Source organism: Taudactylus pleione, unplaced genomic scaffold (genome assembly GCF_031769625.1).
Source record: "Taudactylus pleione unplaced genomic scaffold, aTauple2 ptg000619l, whole genome shotgun sequence".
In the NCBI taxonomy this organism is placed as follows: Eukaryota; Metazoa; Chordata; class Amphibia; order Anura; family Myobatrachidae; genus Taudactylus; species Taudactylus pleione.
Window position 1 is genome coordinate 173,915 of NW_028285021.1, and position 18,223 is coordinate 192,137.

The window sequence follows — 18,223 nt, forward strand, 5'->3', positions numbered from 1 at the left end:
ATGTGTAAGTTATGATTTTTTGTCATTTGTGATGGATCAACATGATGGTGTAGTAGTTCACAAATTTAGGTAATGTTTAAAGTAAAATAAATGTTATTTAAGCAAAGGCTCACTTGAAAGTGGAATTGCTAACACGCCTGTGATATTGCTGAGAACACAACCAACAATGTATAAAGAATTGATTTAAAATATGACAAGTGGTGTCAGAAAACCCTTCTTTATTTGTGCCAGAAAGACGAGGTGGCCGAGTGGTTAAGGCGATGGACTGCTAATCCACTGTGCTCTGCACGCATGGGTTCAAATCCCATCCTCGTCGGTTGGGAATTGTTTGCTTGGAAATGGAATTTTGCAAATAATGCTTCATAAGTGAAGCTCACACTCAAAAGTCAAAAATAAACTAATTCAATTAAGAAATCTACTTCAATGAACAATGCTTTTCATTAAAGACATACATAGCACACATTTAGTGAAAATCTACCATTACTGTTATAGTAGAAGTCATGTCATTGGCCAGATGTGTATGTTATGATTTTTAGTCGTTTGTGATGGATCAACATGCTGGTGTAGTAGTTCACAAATATAGGTTATGTTTAAAGTAAAATAAATGTTCTTTAAGCAATGGCTCACTTGAAAGTGGAATTGCTAACAAGCCTGTGATATTGCTGAGAACACAACCAACAATGTATAAAGAATTGATTTAAAATTTGACAAGTGGTGTCAGAAAACCCTTCTTTATTTGTGCCAGAAAGACGAGGTGGCCGAGTGGTTAAGGCGATGGACTGCTAATCCATTGTGCTCTGCACGCATGGATTCAAATCCCATCCTTGTCGGTTTGGAATTATATGCTTGGAAATGGAATTTACAAATAATGCTTCATAAGTGAAGTGACACTCAAATGTCAAAAATAAACTAATTCACTTAAGAAATCTAGTTCAATGAACAATGCTTTTCATTAAAGACATACATAGAACACATTTAGTGAAAATCTACCATTACTGTTATAGGAGTAGTCATGTCATTGGCCAGATGTGTATGTTATGATTTTTTGTCGTTTGTGATGGATCAACATGATGGTGTAGTAGTTCACAAATATAGGTTACATTTAAAGTAAAATAAATGTTCTTTAAGCAAAGGCTCACTTGAAAGTGGACTTGCTAACAAGCCTGTGATATTGATGAGAACACAACCAATAATGTATAAATAATTGATTTAAAACAAGACAAGTGGTGTCAGAAAACCCTTCTTTATTTGTGCCAGAAAGACGAGGTGGCCGAGTGGTTAAGGCGATGGACTTCACTTCACTTATAAAACATTATTTGCAAAAATTCCATTTCCTAGCAAACAATTCCAAACCGATGAGGATGGGATTTGAACCCATGCGTGCAGAGCACTATACATTGTGCTCTGCATCCATGGGTTCAAATCCCATCCTCGTCGGTTTGGAATTATTTGCTTGGAAATGGAATTTTTGCAAATAATGCTTCATAAGTGAAGCAGACACTCAAATGTCAAAAATAAACTAGTTCAATTAAGAAATCTACTTCAATGAACAATGCTTTTCATTAAAGACATACATAGAACAAGCAAAGGCTCACTTGAAAGTGGAATTGCTAACAAGCCTGTGATATTGCAGAGAACACAACCAACAATGTATAAAGAATTGATTTAAAATATGACAAGTGGTGTCAGAAAACCCTTCTTTGTTTGTGCCAGAAAGACGAGGTGGCCGAGTGGTTAAGGCGATGGACTGCTAATCCATTGTGCTCTGCACGCATGGGTTCAAATCCCATCCTCGTCGGTTGGGAATTGTTTGCTTGGAAATGGAATTTTGCAAATAATGCTTCATAAGTGAAGCTGACACTCAAAAGTCAAAAATAAACTAATTCAATTAAGAAATCTACTTTAATGAACAATGCTTTTCATTAAAGACATACATAGCACACATTTAGTGAAAATCTACCATTACTGTTATAGTAGAAGTCATGTCATTGGCCAGATGTGTATGTTATGATTTTTTGTCGTTTGTGATGGATCAACATGATGGTGTAGTAGTTCACAAATATAGGTTACGTTTAAAGTAAAATAAATGTTCTTTAAGCAAAGGCTCACTTGAAAGTGGACTTGCTAACAAGCCTGTGATATTGATGAGAACACAACCAATAATGTATAAATAATTGATTTAAAACAAGACAAGTGGTGTCAGAAAACCCTTCTTTATTTGTGCCAGAAAGACGAGGTGGCCGAGTGGTTAAGGCGATGGACTTCACTTCACTTATAAAACATTATTTGCAAAAATTCCATTTCCTAGCAAACAATTCCAAACCGATGAGGATGGGATTTGAACCCATGCGTGCAGAGCACAATCCATTGTGCTCTGCATCCATGGGTTCAAATCCCATCCTCGTCGGTTTGGAATTATTTGCTTGGAAATGGAATTTTTGCAAATAATGCTTCATAAGTGAAGCAGACACTCAAATGTCAAAAATAAACTAGTTCAATTAAGAAATCTACTTCAATGAACAATGCTTTTCATTAAAGACATACATAGAACACATTTAGTGAAAATCTACCATTACTGTTATAGTAGTAGTCATGTCATTGGCCAGATTTGTATGTTATGATTTTTTGTCGTTTGTGATGGATCAACATGATGGTGTAGTAGTTCACAAATATAAGTTACGTTTAAAGTAAAATAAATGTTCTTTAAGCAAAGGCTCACTTGAAAGTGGACTTGCTAACAAGCCTGTGATATTGCTGAGAACACAACCAACAATGTGTAAAGAAATGATTTAAAATATGACAAGTGGTGTCAGACAACACTTCTTTATTTGTGCCAGAAAGACGAGGTGGCCGAGTGGTTTAGGCGATGGACTGCTAATCCATTGTGCTCTGCACGCATGGATTCAAATCCCATCTTTATCAGTTTGGAATTGAATGCTTTGAAATGGAATTTAACAAATAATGCTTTATAAGTGAAGTAGCACTCAAATGTCAAAAATAAACTAATTCAATTAAGAAATCTTCTTCAATGAACAATGCTTTTCATTAAAGACATACATAGAACACATTTAGTGAAAATCTACCATTACTGTTATAGTAGTAGTCATGTCATTGGCCAGATTTGTATGTTATGATTTTTTGTCGTTTGTGATGGATCAACATGATGGTGTAGTAGTTCACAAATATAAGTTACGTTTAAAGTAAAATAAATGTTCTTTAAGCAAAGGCTCACTTGAAAGTGGACTTGCTAACAAGCCTGTGATATTGCTGAGAACACAACCAACAATGTACAAAGAATTGATTTAAAATATGACAAGTGGTGTCAGAAAACCCTTCTTTATTTGTGCCACAAAGACGAGGTGGCTGAGTGGTTAAGGCGATGGACTGCTAATCCATTGTGCTCTGCACGCATGGATTCAAATCCCATCCTTGTCGGTTTGGAATTATATGCTTGGAAATGGAATTTTACAAATAATGCTTCATAAGTGAAGTGACACTCAAATGTCAAAAATAAACTAATTCAATTAAGAAATCTACTTCAATGAACAATGCTTTTCATTAAAGACATACATAGAACACATTTAGGGAAAATCTACCATTACTGTTATAGGAGTAGTCATGTCATTGGCCAGATGTGTATGTTATGATTTTTTGTCGTTTGTGATGGATCAACATGATGGTGTAGTAGTTCACAAATATAGGTTACATTTCAAGTAAAATAAATGTTCTTTAAGCAAAGGCTCACTTGAAAGTGGACTTGCTAACAAGCCTGTGATATTGATGAGAACACAACCAACAAAGTATAAAGAATTGATTTAAAACAAGACAAGTGGTGTCAGAAAACCCTTCTTTATTTGTGCCAGAAAGACGAGGTGGCCGAGTGGTTAAGGCGATGGACTTCACTTCACTTATAAAACATTATTTGCAAAAATTCCATTTCCTAGCAAACAATTCCAAACCGATGAGGATGGGATTTGAACCCATGCGTGCAGAGCACAATCCATTGTGCTCTGCATCCATGGGTTCAAATCCCATCCTCGTCGGTTTGGAATTATTTGCTTGGAAATGGAATTTTTGCAAATAATGCTTCATAAGTGAAGCAGACACTCAAATGTCAAAAATAAACTAGTTCAATTAAGAAATCTACTTCAATGAACAATGCTTTTCATTAAAGACATACATAGAACACATTTAGTGAAAATCTACCATTACTGTTATAGTAGTAGTCATGTCATTGGCCAGATTTGTATGTTATGATTTTTTGTCGTTTGTGATGGATCAACATGATGGTGTAGTAGTTCACAAATATAAGTTATGTTTAAAGTAAAATAAATGTTCTTTAAGCAAAGGCTCACTTGAAAGTGGACTTGCTAACAAGCCTGTGATATTGCTGAGAACACAACCAACAATGTGTAAAGAAATGATTTAAAATATGACAAGTGGTGTCAGACAACACTTCTTTATTTGTGCCAGAAAGACGAGGTGGCCAAGTGGTTTAAGCGATGGACTGCTAATCCATTGTGCTCTGCACGCATGGGTTCAAATTCCATCTTTATCGGTTTGGAATTGAATGCTTTGAAATTGAATTTAACAAATAATGCTTTATAAGTGAAGTGACACTCAAATGTCAAAAATAAACTAATTCAATTAAGAAATCTACTTCAATGAACAATGCTTTTCATTAAAGACATACATAGCACACATTTAGTGAAAATCTACCATTACTGTTATAGGAGTAGTCATGTCATTGGCCAGATGTGTATGTTATGATTTTTTGTCGTTTGTGATGGATCAACAAGGTGGTGTAGTAGTTCACAAATATAGGTTACGTTTAAAGTAAAATAAATGTTCTTTAAGCAAAGGCTCACTTGAAAGTGGACTTGCTAACAAGCCTGTGATATTGATGAGAACACAACCAATAATGTATAAATAATTGATTTAAAACAAGACAAGTGGTGTCAGAAAACCCTTCTTTATTTGTGCCAGAAAGACGAGGTGGCCGAGTGGTTAAGGCGATGGACTGCTAATCCATTGTGCTCTGCACGCATGAGTTCAAATCCCATCCTTGTCGGTTTGGAATTGTATGCTTGGAAATGGGATTTTTCAAATAATGCTTCATAAGTGAAGTGACACTCAAATGTCAAAAATAAACTAATTCAATTAAGAAATCTTCATCAATGAACAATGCTTTTCATTAAAGACATACATAGAACACATTAAGAGAAAATCTACCATTACTGTTATAGTAGAAGTCATGTCATTGGCCAAAGGTGTTATGATTTTTTGTCGTGTGTGATGAATCAACATGATGGTGTTCACAAATATAGGTTATGTCTAAAGTAAAATAAATGTTCTTTAAGCAAAGGCTCACTTGAATGTGGACATGCTAACAAGCCTGTGATATTGATGAGAACACAACCAGTAATGTATAAAGAATTGATTTAAAACAAGACAAGTGGTGTCAGAAAACCCTTCTTTATTTGTGCCAGAATGACACAAATTTGAACCCATGCATGCAGAGCACAATCCATTGTGCTCTCCATGCTTGGGTTCAAATCCCATCCTCGTCGGTTTGGAATTGTTTGCTTGGAAATGGAATTTTTGCAAATAATGCTTCTTAAGTGAAGCTGACACTCAAATGTCAAAAATATACTAGTTCAATTAAGAAATCTACTTCAATGAACAATGCTTTTCATTAAAGACATTCATAGCACACATTTAGGGAAAAACTACCATTACTGTTATAGTAGAAGTCATGTCATTGGCCAAATGTGTAAGTTATGATTTTTTGTCATTTGTGATGGATCAACATGATGGTGTAGTAGTTCACAAATTTAGGTAATGTTTAAAGTAAAATAAATGTTATTTAAGCAAAGGCTCACTTGAAAGTGGAATTGCTAACACGCCTGTGATATTGCTGAGAACACAACCAACAATGTATAAAGAATTGATTTAAAATATGACAAGTGGTGTCAGAAAACCCTTCTTTATTTGTGCCAGAAAGACGAGGTGGCCGAGTGGTTAAGGCGATGGACTGCTAATCCACTGTGCTCTGCACGCATGGGTTCAAATCCCATCCTCGTCGGTTGGGAATTGTTTGCTTGGAAATGGAATTTTGCAAATAATGCTTCATAAGTGAAGCTCACACTCAAAAGTCAAAAATAAACTAATTCAATTAAGAAATCTACTTCAATGAACAATGCTTTTCATTAAAGACATACATAGCACACATTTAGTGAAAATCTACCATTACTGTTATAGTAGAAGTCATGTCATTGGCCAGATGTGTATGTTATGATTTTTAGTCGTTTGTGATGGATCAACATGCTGGTGTAGTAGTTCACAAATATAGGTTATGTTTAAAGTAAAATAAATGTTCTTTAAGCAATGGCTCACTTGAAAGTGGAATTGCTAACAAGCCTGTGATATTGCTGAGAACACAACCAACAATGTATAAAGAATTGATTTAAAATTTGACAAGTGGTGTCAGAAAACCCTTCATTATTTGTGCCAGAAAGACGAGGTGGCCGAGTGGTTAAGGCGATGGACTGCTAATCCATTGTGCTCTGCACGCATGGATTCAAATCCCATCCTTGTCGGTTTGGAATTATATGCTTGGAAATGGAATTTACAAATAATGCTTCATAAGTGAAGTGACACTCAAATGTCAAAAATAAACTAATTCACTTAAGAAATCTAGTTCAATGAACAATGCTTTTCATTAAAGACATACATAGAACACATTTAGTGAAAATCTACCATTACTGTTATAGGAGTAGTCATGTCATTGGCCAGATGTGTATGTTATGATTTTTTGTCGTTTGTGATGGATCAACATGATGGTGTAGTAGTTCACAAATATAGGTTACGTTTAAAGTAAAATAAATGTTCTTTAAGCAAAGGCTCACTTGAAAGTGGACTTGCTAACAAGCCTGTGATATTGATGAGAACACAACCAATAATGTATAAATAATTGATTTAAAACAAGACAAGTGGTGTCAGAAAACCCTTCTTTATTTGTGCCAGAAAGACGAGGTGGCCGAGTGGTTAAGGCGATGGACTTCACTTCACTTATAAAACATTATTTGCAAAAATTCCATTTCCTAGCAAACAATTCCAAACCGATGAGGATGGGATTTGAACCCATGCGTGCAGAGCACTATACATTGTGCTCTGCATCCATGGGTTCAAATCCCATCCTCGTCGGTTTGGAATTATTTGCTTGGAAATGGAATTTTTGCAAATAATGCTTCATAAGTGAAGCAGACACTCAAATGTCAAAAATAAACTAGTTCAATTAAGAAATCTACTTCAATGAACAATGCTTTTCATTAAAGACATACATAGAACAAGCAAAGGCTCACTTGAAAGTGGAATTGCTAACAAGCCTGTGATATTGCAGAGAACACAACCAACAATGTATAAAGAATTGATTTAAAATATGACAAGTGGTGTCAGAAAACCCTTCTTTGTTTGTGCCAGAAAGACGAGGTGGCCGAGTGGTTAAGGCGATGGACTGCTAATCCATTGTGCTCTGCACGCATGGGTTCAAATCCCATCCTCGTCGGTTGGGAATTGTTTGCTTGGAAATGGAATTTTTGCAAATAATGCTTCATAAGTGAAGCTGACACTCAAAAGTCAAAAATAAACTAATTCAATTAAGAAATCTACTTTAATGAACAATGCTTTTCATTAAAGACATACATAGCACACATTTAGTGAAAATCTACCATTACTGTTATAGTAGAAGTCATGTCATTGGCCAGATGTGTATGTTATGATTTTTTGTCGTTTGTGATGGATCAACATGATGGTGTAGTAGTTCACAAATATAGGTTACGTTTAAAGTAAAATAAATGTTCTTTAAGCAAAGGCTCACTTGAAAGTGGACTTGCTAACAAGCCTGTGATATTGATGAGAACACAACCAATAATGTATAAATAATTGATTTAAAACAAGACAAGTGGTGTCAGAAAACCCTTCTTTATTTGTGCCAGAAAGACGAGGTGGCCGAGTGGTTAAGGCGATGGACTTCACTTCACTTATAAAACATTATTTGCAAAAATTCCATTTCCTAGCAAACAATTCCAAACCGATGAGGATGGGATTTGAACCCATGCGTGCAGAGCACAATCCATTGTGCTCTGCATCCATGGGTTCAAATCCCATCCTCGTCGGTTTGGAATTATTTGCTTGGAAATGGAATTTTTGCAAATAATGCTTTATAAGTGAAGTGACACTCAAATGTCAAAAATAAACTAATTCAATTAAGAAATCTACTTCAATGAACAATGATTTTCATTAAAGACATACATAGCACACATTTAGTGAAAATCTACCATTACTGTTATAGTAGAAGTCATGTCATTGGCCAGATGTGTATTTTATGATTTTTTGTCATTTGTTTTGGATCAACATGATGGTGCAGTAGTTCACAAATATAGGTTACATTTCAAGTATATTAAATGTTCTTTAAGCAAAGGCTCACTTGAAAGTGGACTTGCTAACAAGCCTGTGATATTGATGAGAACACAACCAACAAAGTATAAAGAATTGATTTAAAATATGACAAGTGGTGTCCGAAAACCCTTCTTTTTTGTGCCAGAAAGACGAGGTGGCTGAGTGGTTAAGGCGATGGACTGCTAATCCATTGTGCTCTGCACGCATGAGTTCAAACCCCATCCTCGTCGCTTGGGAATTGAATGCTTTGAAATTGAATTTAACAAATAATGCTTTATAAGTGAAGTGACACTCAAATGTCAAAAATAAACTAATTCAATTAAGAAATCTACTTCAATGAACAATGCTTTTCATTAAAGACATACATAGCACACATTTAGTGAAAATCTACCATTACTGTTATAGTAGAAGTCATGTCATTGGCCAGATTTGTATGTTATGATTTTTTGCCGTTTGTGATGGATCAACATGATGGTGTAGTAGTTCACAAATATAAGTTACGTTTAAAGTAAAATAAATGTTCTTTAAGCAAAGGCTCACTTGAAAGTGGACTTGCTAACAAGCCTGTGATATTGCTGAGAACACAACCAACAATGTGTAAAGAAATGATTTAAAATATGACAAGTGGTGTCAGACAACACTTCTTTATTTGTGCCAGAAAGACGAGGTGGCCGAGTGGTTAAGGCGATGGACTGCTAATCCATTGTGCTCTGCACGCATGGATTCAAATCCCATCTTTGTCGGTTTGGAATTATATGCTTGGAAATGGAATTTTACAAATAATGCTTCATAAGTGAAGTGACACTCAAATGTCAAAAATAAACTAATTCAATTAAGAAATCTACTTCAATGAACAATGCTTTTCATTAAAGACATACATAGAACACATTTAGGGAAAATCTACCATTACTGTTATAGGAGTAGTCATGTCATTGGCCAGATGTGTATGTTATGATTTTTTGTCGTTTGTGATGGATCAACAAGGTGGTGTAGTAGTTCACAAATATAGGTTACGTTTAAAGTAAAATAAATGTTCTTTAAGCAAAGGCTCACTTGAAAGTGGACTTGCTAACAAGCCTGTGATATTGATGAGAACACAACCAATAATGTATAAATAATTGATTTAAAACAAGACAAGTGGTGTCAGAAAACCCTTCTTTATTTGTGCCAGAAAGACGAGGTGGCCGAGTGGTTAAGGCGATGGACTTCACTTCACTTATAAAACATTATTTGCAAAAATTCCATTTCCTAGCAAACAATTCCAAACCGATGAGGATGGGATTTGAACCCATGCATGCAGAGCACAATCCATTGTGCTCTGCATCCATGGGTTCAAATCCCATCCTCGTCGGTTTGGAATTATTTGCTTGGAAATGGAATTTTTGCAAATAATGCTTCATAAGTGAAGCAGACACTCAAATGTCAAAAATAAACTAGTTCAATTAAGAAATCTACTTCAATGAACAATGCTTTTCATTAAAGACATACATAGAACACATTTAGTGAAAATCTACCATTACTGTTATAGTAGTAGTCATGTCATTGGCCAGATTTGTATGTTATGATTTTTTGTCGTTTGTGATGGATCAACATGATGTTGTAGTAGTTCACAAATATAAGTTACGTTTAAAGTAAAATAAATGTTCTTTAAGCAAAGGCTCACTTGAAAGTGGACTTGCTAACAAGCCTGTGATATTGCTGAGAACACAACCAACAATGTGTAAAGAAATGATTTAAAATATGACAAGTGGTGTCAGACAACACTTCTTTATTTGTGCCAGAAAGACGAGGTGGCCGAGTGGTTTAGGCGATGGACTGCTAATCCATTGTGCTCTGCACGCATGGGTTCAAATCCCATCTTTATCAGTTTGGAATTGAATGCTTTGAAATGGAATTTAACAAATAATGCTTTATAAGTGAAGTGACACTCAAATGTCAAAAATAAACTAATTAAATTAAGAAATCTACTTCAATGAACAATGCTTTTCATTAAAGACATACATAGCACACATTTAGTGAAAATCTACCATTACTGTTATAGTAGAAGTCATGTCATTGGCCAGATGTGTATTTTATGATTTTTTGTCATTTGTGATGGATCAACATGATGGTGCAGTAGTTCACAAATATAGGTTACATTTCAAGTATATTAAATGTTCTTTAAGCAAAGGCTCACTTGAAAGTGGACTTGCTAACAAGCCTGTGATATTGATGAGAACACAACCAACAAAGTATAAAGAATTGATTTAAAATATGACAAGTGGTGTCCGAAAACCCTTCTTTTTTGTTCCAGAAAGACGAGGTGGCCGAGTGGTTAAGGCGATGGACTGCTAATCCGTTGTGCTCTGCACGCATGAGTTCAAATCCCATCCTTGTCGGTTTGGAATTGTATGCTTGGAAATGGGATTTTTCAAATAATGCTTCATAAGTGAAGTGACACTCAAATGTCAAAAATAAACTAATTCAATTAAGAAATCTTCATCAATGAACAATGCTTTTCATTAAAGACATACATAGAACACATTAAGAGAAAATCTACCATTACTGTTATAGTAGAAGTCATGTCATTGGCCAAATGTGTAAGTTATGATTTTTTGTCATTTGTGATGGATCAACATGATGGTGTAGTAGTTCACAAATATAGGTTATGTTTAAAGTAAAATAAATGTTATTTAAGCAAAGGCTCACTTGAAAGTGGACATGCTAACAAGCCTGTGATATTGATGAGAACACAACCAATAATGTATAAAGAATTGATTTAAAACAAGACAAGTGGTGTCAGAAAACCCTTCTTTATTTGTGCCAGAAAGACGAGGTGGCTGAGTGGTTAAGGCGATGGACTGCTAATCCATTGTGCTCTGCACGCATGGATTCAAATCCCATCCTTGTCGGTTTGGAATTATATGCTTGGAAATGGAATTTTACAAATAATGCTTCATAAGTGAAGTGACACTCAAATGTCAAAAATAAACTAATTCAATTAAGAAATCTAGTTCAATGAACAATGCTTTTCATTAAAGACATACATAGAACACATTTAGTGAAAATCTACCACTACTGTTATAGGAGTAGTCATGTCATTGGCCAGATGTGTATGTTATGATTTTTTGTCGTTTGTGATGGATCAACATGATGGTGTAGTAGTTCACAAATATAGGTTACGTTTAAAGTAATATAAATGTTCTTTAAGCAAAGGCTCACTTGAAAGTGGACTTGCTAACAAGCCTGTGATATTGATGAGAACACAACCAGTAATGTATAAATAATTGATTTAAAACAAGACAAGTGGTGTCAGAAAACCCTTCTTTATTTGTGCCAGAATGACGAGGTGGCCGAGTGGTTAAGGCGATGGACTTCACTTCACTTATGAAACATTTTTTGCAAAAATTCCATTTCCTAGCAAACAATTCCAAACCGATGAGGATGGGATTTGAACCCATGCATGCAGAGCACTATACATTGTGCTCTGCATCCATGGGTTCAAATCCCATCCTCGTCGGTTTGGAATTATTTGCTTGGAAATTGAATTTTTACAAATAATGCTTCATAAGTGAAGCAGACACTCAAATGTCAAAAATAAACTAGTTCAATTAAGAAATCTACTTCAATGAACAATGCTTTTCATTAAAGACATACATAGAACACATTTAGTGAAAATCTACCATTACTGTTATAGTAGTAGTCATGTCATTGGCCAGATTTGTATGTTATGATTTTTTGTCGTTTGTGATGGATCAACATGATGGTGTAGTAGTTCACAAATATAAGTTACGTTTAAAGTAAAATAAATGTTCTTTAAGCAAAGGCTCACTTGAAAGTGGACTTGCTAACAAGCCTGTGATATTGCTGAGAACACAACCAACAATGTGTAATGAAATGATTTAAAATATGACAAGTGGTGTCAGACAACACTTCTTTATTTGTGCAAGAAAGACGAGGTGGCTGAGTGGTTTAAGCGATGGATTGTTAATCCATTGTGCTCTGCATGCATGGGTTCAAATCCCATCTTTATCGGTTTGGAATTGAATGCTTTGAAATGGAATTTAACAAATAATGCTTTATAAGTGAAGTGACACTCAAATGTCAAAAATAAACTAATTCAATTAAGAAATCTACTTCAATGAACAATGTTTTTCATTAAAGACATACATAGCACACATTTAGGGAAAAACTACCATTACTGTTATAGTAGAAGTCATGTCATTGGCCAAAGGTGTTAAGATTTTTTGTCGTGTGTGATGAATCAACATGATGGTGTTCACAAATATAGGTTATGTCTAACGTAAAATAAATGTTCTTTAAGCAAAGGCTCACTTGAATGTGGACATGCTAACAAGCCTGTGATATTGATGAGAACACAACCAATAATGTATAAAGAATTGATTTAAAACAAGACAAGTGTTGTCAGAAATCCCTTCTTTATTTGTGCCAGAATGACGAGGTGGCCGAGTGGTTAAGGCAATGAACTTCACTTCACTTCACATATGAAGCATTATTTGCAAAAATTCCATTTCCAAGCAAACAATTCCAAACCAACGAGGATGGGATTTGAACCCATGCATGCAGAGCACAATCCATTGTGCTCTCCATGCATGGGTTCAAATCCCATCCTCGTCGGTTTGGAATTGTTTGCTTGGAAATGGAATTTTTGCAAATAATGCTTCTTAAGTGAAGCTGACACTCAAATGTCAAAAATATACTAGTTCAATTAAGAAATCTACTTCAATGAACAATGCTTTTCATTAAAGACATTCATAGCACACATTTAGGGAAAAACTACCATTACTGTTATAGTAGAAGTCATGTCATTGGCCAAATGTGTAAGTTATGATTTTTTGTCATTTGTGATGGATCAACATGATGGTGTAGTAGTTCACAAATATAGGTTATGTTTAAAGTAAAATAAATGTTCTTTAAGCAAAGGCTCACTTGAAAGTGGAATTGCTAACAAGCCTGTGATATTGCTGAGAACACAACCAACAATGTATAAAGAATTGATTTAAAATATGACAAGTGGTGTCAGAAAAGCCTTCTTTATTTGTGCCAGAAAGATGAGGTGGCCGAGTGGTTAAGGCTTTGGACTGCTAATCCATTGTGCTCTGCACGCATGGGTTCAAATCCCATCCTCGTCGGTTGGGAATTGTTTGCTTGGAAATGGAATTTTGCAAATAATGCTTCATAAGTGAAGCTCACACTCAAAAGTCAAAAATAAACTAATTCAATTAAGAAATCTACTTCAATGAACAATGCTTTTCATTAAAGACATACATAGCACACATTTAGTGAAAATCTACCATTACTGTTATAGTAGAAGTCATGTCATTGGCCAGATGTGTATGTTATGATTTTTAGTCGTTTGTGATGGATCAACATGCTGGTGTAGTAGTTCACAAATATAGGTTATGTTTAAAGTAAAATAAATGTTCTTTAAGCAATGGCACACTTGAAAGTGGAATTGCTAACAAGCCTGTGATATTGCTGAGAACACAACCAACAATGTATAAAGAATTGATTTAAAATATGACAAGTGGTGTCAGAAAACCCTTCTTTATTTGTGCCAGAAAGACGAGGTGGCCGAGTGGTTAAGGCGATGGACTGCTAATCCATTGTGCTCTGCACGCATGGGTTCAAATCCCATCCTTGTCGGTTTGGAATTATATGCTTGGAAATGGAATTTTACAAATAATGCTTCATAAGTGAAGTGACACTGAAATGTCAAAAATAAACTAATTCAATTAAGAAATCTAGTTCAATGAACAATGCTTTTCATTAAAGACATACATAGCACACATTTAGTGAAAATCTACCATTACTGTTATAGGAGTAGTCATGTCATTGGATAGATGTGTATGTTATGATTTTTTGTCATTTGTGATGGATCAACATGATGGTGTAGTAGTTCACAAATATAGGTTACGTTTAAAATAAAATAAATGTTCTTTAAGCAAAGGCTCACTTGAAAGTGGACTTGCTAACAAGCCTGTGATATTGATGAGAACACAACCAATAATGTATAAATAATTGATTTAAAACAAGACAAGTGGTGTCAGAAAACCCTTCTTTATTTGTGCCAGAAAGACGAGGTGGCCGAGTGGTTAAGGCGATGGACTTCACTTCACTTATGAAACATTATTTGCAAAAATTCCATTTCCTAGCAAACAATTCCAAACCGATGAGGATGGGATTTGAACCCATGCGTGCAGAGCACTATACATTGTGCTCTGCATCCATGGGTTCAAATCCCATCCTCGTCGGTTTGGAATTATTGGCTTGGAAATGGAATTTTTGCAAATAATGCTTCATAAGTGAAGCAGACACTCAAATGTCAAAAATAAACTAGTTCAATTAGGAAATCTACTTCAATGAACAATGCTTTTCATTAAAGACATACATAGAACACAATTGGTGAAAATCTACCATTACTATTATAGTAGTAGTCATGTCATTGGCCAGATGTGTATGTTATGATTTTTTGTCGTTTGTGATGGATCAACATGATGGTGTAGTAGTTCACAAATATAAGTTACGTTTAAAGTAAAATAAATGTTCTTTAAGCAAAGGCTCACTTGAAAGTGGACTTGCTAACAGGCCTGTGATATTGCTGAGAACACAACCAACAATGTGTAAAGAAATGATTTAAAATATGACAAGTGGTGTCAGACAACACTTCTTTGTTTGTGCCAGAAAGACGAGGTGGCCGAGTGGTTTAGGCGATGGACTGCTAATCCATTGTGCTCTGCATGCATGGGTTCAAATCCCATCTTTATCGGTTTGGCATTGAATGCTTTGAAATGGAATTTAACAAATAATGCTTCATAAGTGAAGTGACACTCAAATGTCAAAAATAAACTAATTCAATTAAGAAATCTACTTCAATGAACAATGCTTTTCATTAAAGACATACATAGCACATATTTAGTGAAAATCTACCATTACTGTTATTGTAGAAGTCATGTCATTGGCCAGATGTGTATGTTATGATTTTTTGTCGTTTGTGATGGATCAACATGCTGGTGTAGTAGTTCACAAATATAGGTTATGTTTAAAGTAAAATAAATGTTCTTTAAGCAAAGGCTCACTTGAAAGTGGAATTGCTAACAAGCCTGTGATATTGCTGAGAACACAACCAACAATGTATAAAGAATTGATATAAAATATGACAAGTGGTGTCAGAAAACCCTTCTTTATTTGTGCCAGAAAGACGAGGTGGCCGAGTGGTTAAGGCGATGGACTGCTAATCCTTTGTGCTCTGCACGCATGGGTTCAAATCCCATCCTTGTTGGTTTGGAATTGTATGCTAGGAAAAGGAGTTTTACAAATAATGCTTCATAAGTGAAGTGACACTCAAATGTCAAAAATAAACTAATTCAATTAAGAAATCTACTTCAATGAACAATGCTTTTCATTAAAGACATACAAAGAACACATTTCGTGAAAATCTACCATTACTGTTATAGGAGTAGTCATGTCATTGGCCAGATGTGTATATTATGTTTTTTTGTCATTTGTGATGGATCAACATGATGGTGCAGTAGTTCCCAAATATAGGTTACATTTCAAGTAAAATAAATGTTCTTTAAGCAAAGGCTCACTTGAATGTGGACATGCTAACAAGCCTGTGATATTGATGAGAACACAACCAATAATGTATAAATAATTGATTTAAAACAAGACAAGTGGTGTCAGAAAACCCTTCTTTATTTGTGCCAGAATGACGAGGTGGCCGAGTGGTTAAGGCGATGAACTTCACTTCACTTCACAAATGAAGCATTATTTGCAAAAATTCCATTTCCAAGCAAACAATTCCAAACCAACGAGGATGGGATTTGAACCCATGCATGCAGAGCACAATCCATTGTGCTCTCCATGCATGGGTTCAAATCCCATCCTCGTCGGTTTGGAATTGTTTGCTTGGAAATGGAATTTTTGCAAATAATGCTTCTTAAGTGAAGCTGACACTCAAATGTCAAAAATATACTAGTTCAATTAAGAAATCTACTTCAATGAACAATGCTTTTCATTAATGACATTCATAGCACACATTTAGGGAAAAACTACCATTACTGTTATAGTAGAAGTCATGTCATTTGCCAGATTTGTAAGTTATGATTTTTTGTCATTTGTGATGGATCAACATGATGGTGTAGTAGTTCACAAATATAGGTTACATTTAAAGTAAAATAAATGTTATTTAAGCAAAGGCTCACTTGAAAGTGGACTTGCTAACAAGCCTGTGATATTGCTGAGAACACAACCAACAATGTATAAAGAATTGATTTAAAATATGACAAGTGGTGTCTTGAAAACCCGTCTTTTTTGTGCCAGAAAGACGAGGTGGCCGAGTGGTTAAGGCGATGGACTGCTAATCCATTGTGCTCTGCACGCATGGGTTCAAATCCCATCCTCGTCGGTTGGGAATTATTTGCTTGGAAATGGAATTTTGCAAATAATGCTTCATAAGTGAAGCTGACACTCAAAAGTCAAAAATAAACTAATTCAATTAAGAAATCTACTTCAATGAACAATGCTTTTCATTAAAGACATACATAGCACACATTTAGTGAAAATCTACCATTACTGTTATATTAGAAGTCATGTCATTGGCCAGATGTGTATGTTATGATTTTTTGTCATTTGTGATGGATCAACATGATGGTGCAGTAGTTCACAAATATAGGTTACATTTCAAGTAAAATAAATGTTCTTTAAGCAAAGGCTCACTTGAAAGTGGACTTGCTAACAAGGTTGTGATATTGATAAGAACACAACTAACAATGCATAAAGAATTGATTTAAAATATGACAAGTGGTGTCAGAAAACCCTTCTTTTTTGTGCCAGAAAGACGAGGTGGCCGAGTGGTTAAGGCGATGGACTGCTAATCCATTGTGCTCTGCACGCATGGGTTCAAATCCCCTCCTTGTCGGTTTGGAATTGTTTGCTTGGAAATGGAGTTTTCCAAATAATGCTTCATAAGTGAAGCTGACACTCAAAAGTCAAAAATAAACTAATTCAATTAAGAAATCTACTTCAATGAACAATGCTTTTCATTAAAGACATACATAGAACACATTTAGTGAAAATCTACCATTACTGTTATAGGAGTAGTCATGTCATTGGCCAGATGTGTATGTTATGATTTTTTGTCGTTTGTGATGGATCAACATGATGGTGTAGTAGTTCACAAATATAGGTTACGTTTAAAGTAAAATAAATGTTCTTTAAGCAAAGGCTCACTTGAAAGTGGACTTGCTAACAAGCCTGTGATATTGCTGAGAACACAACCAACAATGTGTAAAGAAATGATTTAAAATATGACAAGTGGTGTCAGACAACACTTCTTTATTTTTGCCAGAAAGACGAGGAGGCCGAGTGGTTTAGGCGATGGACTGCTAATCCATTGTGCTCTGCACGCATGGGTTCAAATCTCATCTTTATCGGTTTGGAATTGAATGCTTTGAAATGGAATTAAACAAATAATGCTTTATAAGTGAAGTGACACTCAAATGGCAAAAATAAACTAATTCAATTAAGAAATCTAGTTCAATGAACAATGCTTTTCATTAAAGACATACATAGCACACATTTAGTGAAAATCTACCATTACTGTTATAGGAGTAGTCATGTCATTGGCCAGATGTGTATGTTATGATTTTTTGTCATTTGTGATGGATCAACATGATGGTGTAGTAGTTCACAAATATAGGTTACGTTTAAAGTAAAATAAATGTTCTTTAAGCAAAGGCTCACTTGAAAGTGGACTTGC

The 18,223-nt window shown here is 35.0% G+C and overlaps 8 non-coding genes across 8 annotated transcripts; all 8 read left to right on the forward strand.

Annotated features, from left to right (window-relative positions):
- Positions 1 to 234: 234 nt before the first annotated feature.
- On the forward strand, positions 235 to 316 carry TRNAS-GCU (transfer RNA serine (anticodon GCU)). Its single transcript has one exon. It is a non-coding gene; the product is annotated as a tRNA-Ser (tRNA).
- A 1,400-nt stretch (positions 317 to 1,716) lies between these two features.
- On the forward strand, positions 1,717 to 1,798 carry TRNAS-GCU (transfer RNA serine (anticodon GCU)). Its single transcript has one exon. It is a non-coding gene; the product is annotated as a tRNA-Ser (tRNA).
- A 3,191-nt stretch (positions 1,799 to 4,989) lies between these two features.
- TRNAS-GCU (transfer RNA serine (anticodon GCU)) lies at positions 4,990 to 5,071 on the forward strand. The gene has a single exon. It is a non-coding gene; the product is annotated as a tRNA-Ser (tRNA).
- Positions 5,072 to 6,003: 932 nt separating this feature from the next.
- On the forward strand, positions 6,004 to 6,085 carry TRNAS-GCU (transfer RNA serine (anticodon GCU)). Its single transcript has one exon. It is a non-coding gene; the product is annotated as a tRNA-Ser (tRNA).
- A 1,400-nt stretch (positions 6,086 to 7,485) lies between these two features.
- TRNAS-GCU (transfer RNA serine (anticodon GCU)) lies at positions 7,486 to 7,567 on the forward strand. The gene has a single exon. It is a non-coding gene; the product is annotated as a tRNA-Ser (tRNA).
- Positions 7,568 to 14,024: 6,457 nt separating this feature from the next.
- Positions 14,025 to 14,106, forward strand: TRNAS-GCU (transfer RNA serine (anticodon GCU)). Its single transcript has one exon. It is a non-coding gene; the product is annotated as a tRNA-Ser (tRNA).
- A 2,682-nt stretch (positions 14,107 to 16,788) lies between these two features.
- Positions 16,789 to 16,870, forward strand: TRNAS-GCU (transfer RNA serine (anticodon GCU)). The gene has a single exon. It is a non-coding gene; the product is annotated as a tRNA-Ser (tRNA).
- A 431-nt stretch (positions 16,871 to 17,301) lies between these two features.
- Positions 17,302 to 17,383, forward strand: TRNAS-GCU (transfer RNA serine (anticodon GCU)). The gene has a single exon. It is a non-coding gene; the product is annotated as a tRNA-Ser (tRNA).
- The last annotated feature ends 840 nt before the right edge of the window (positions 17,384 to 18,223 follow it).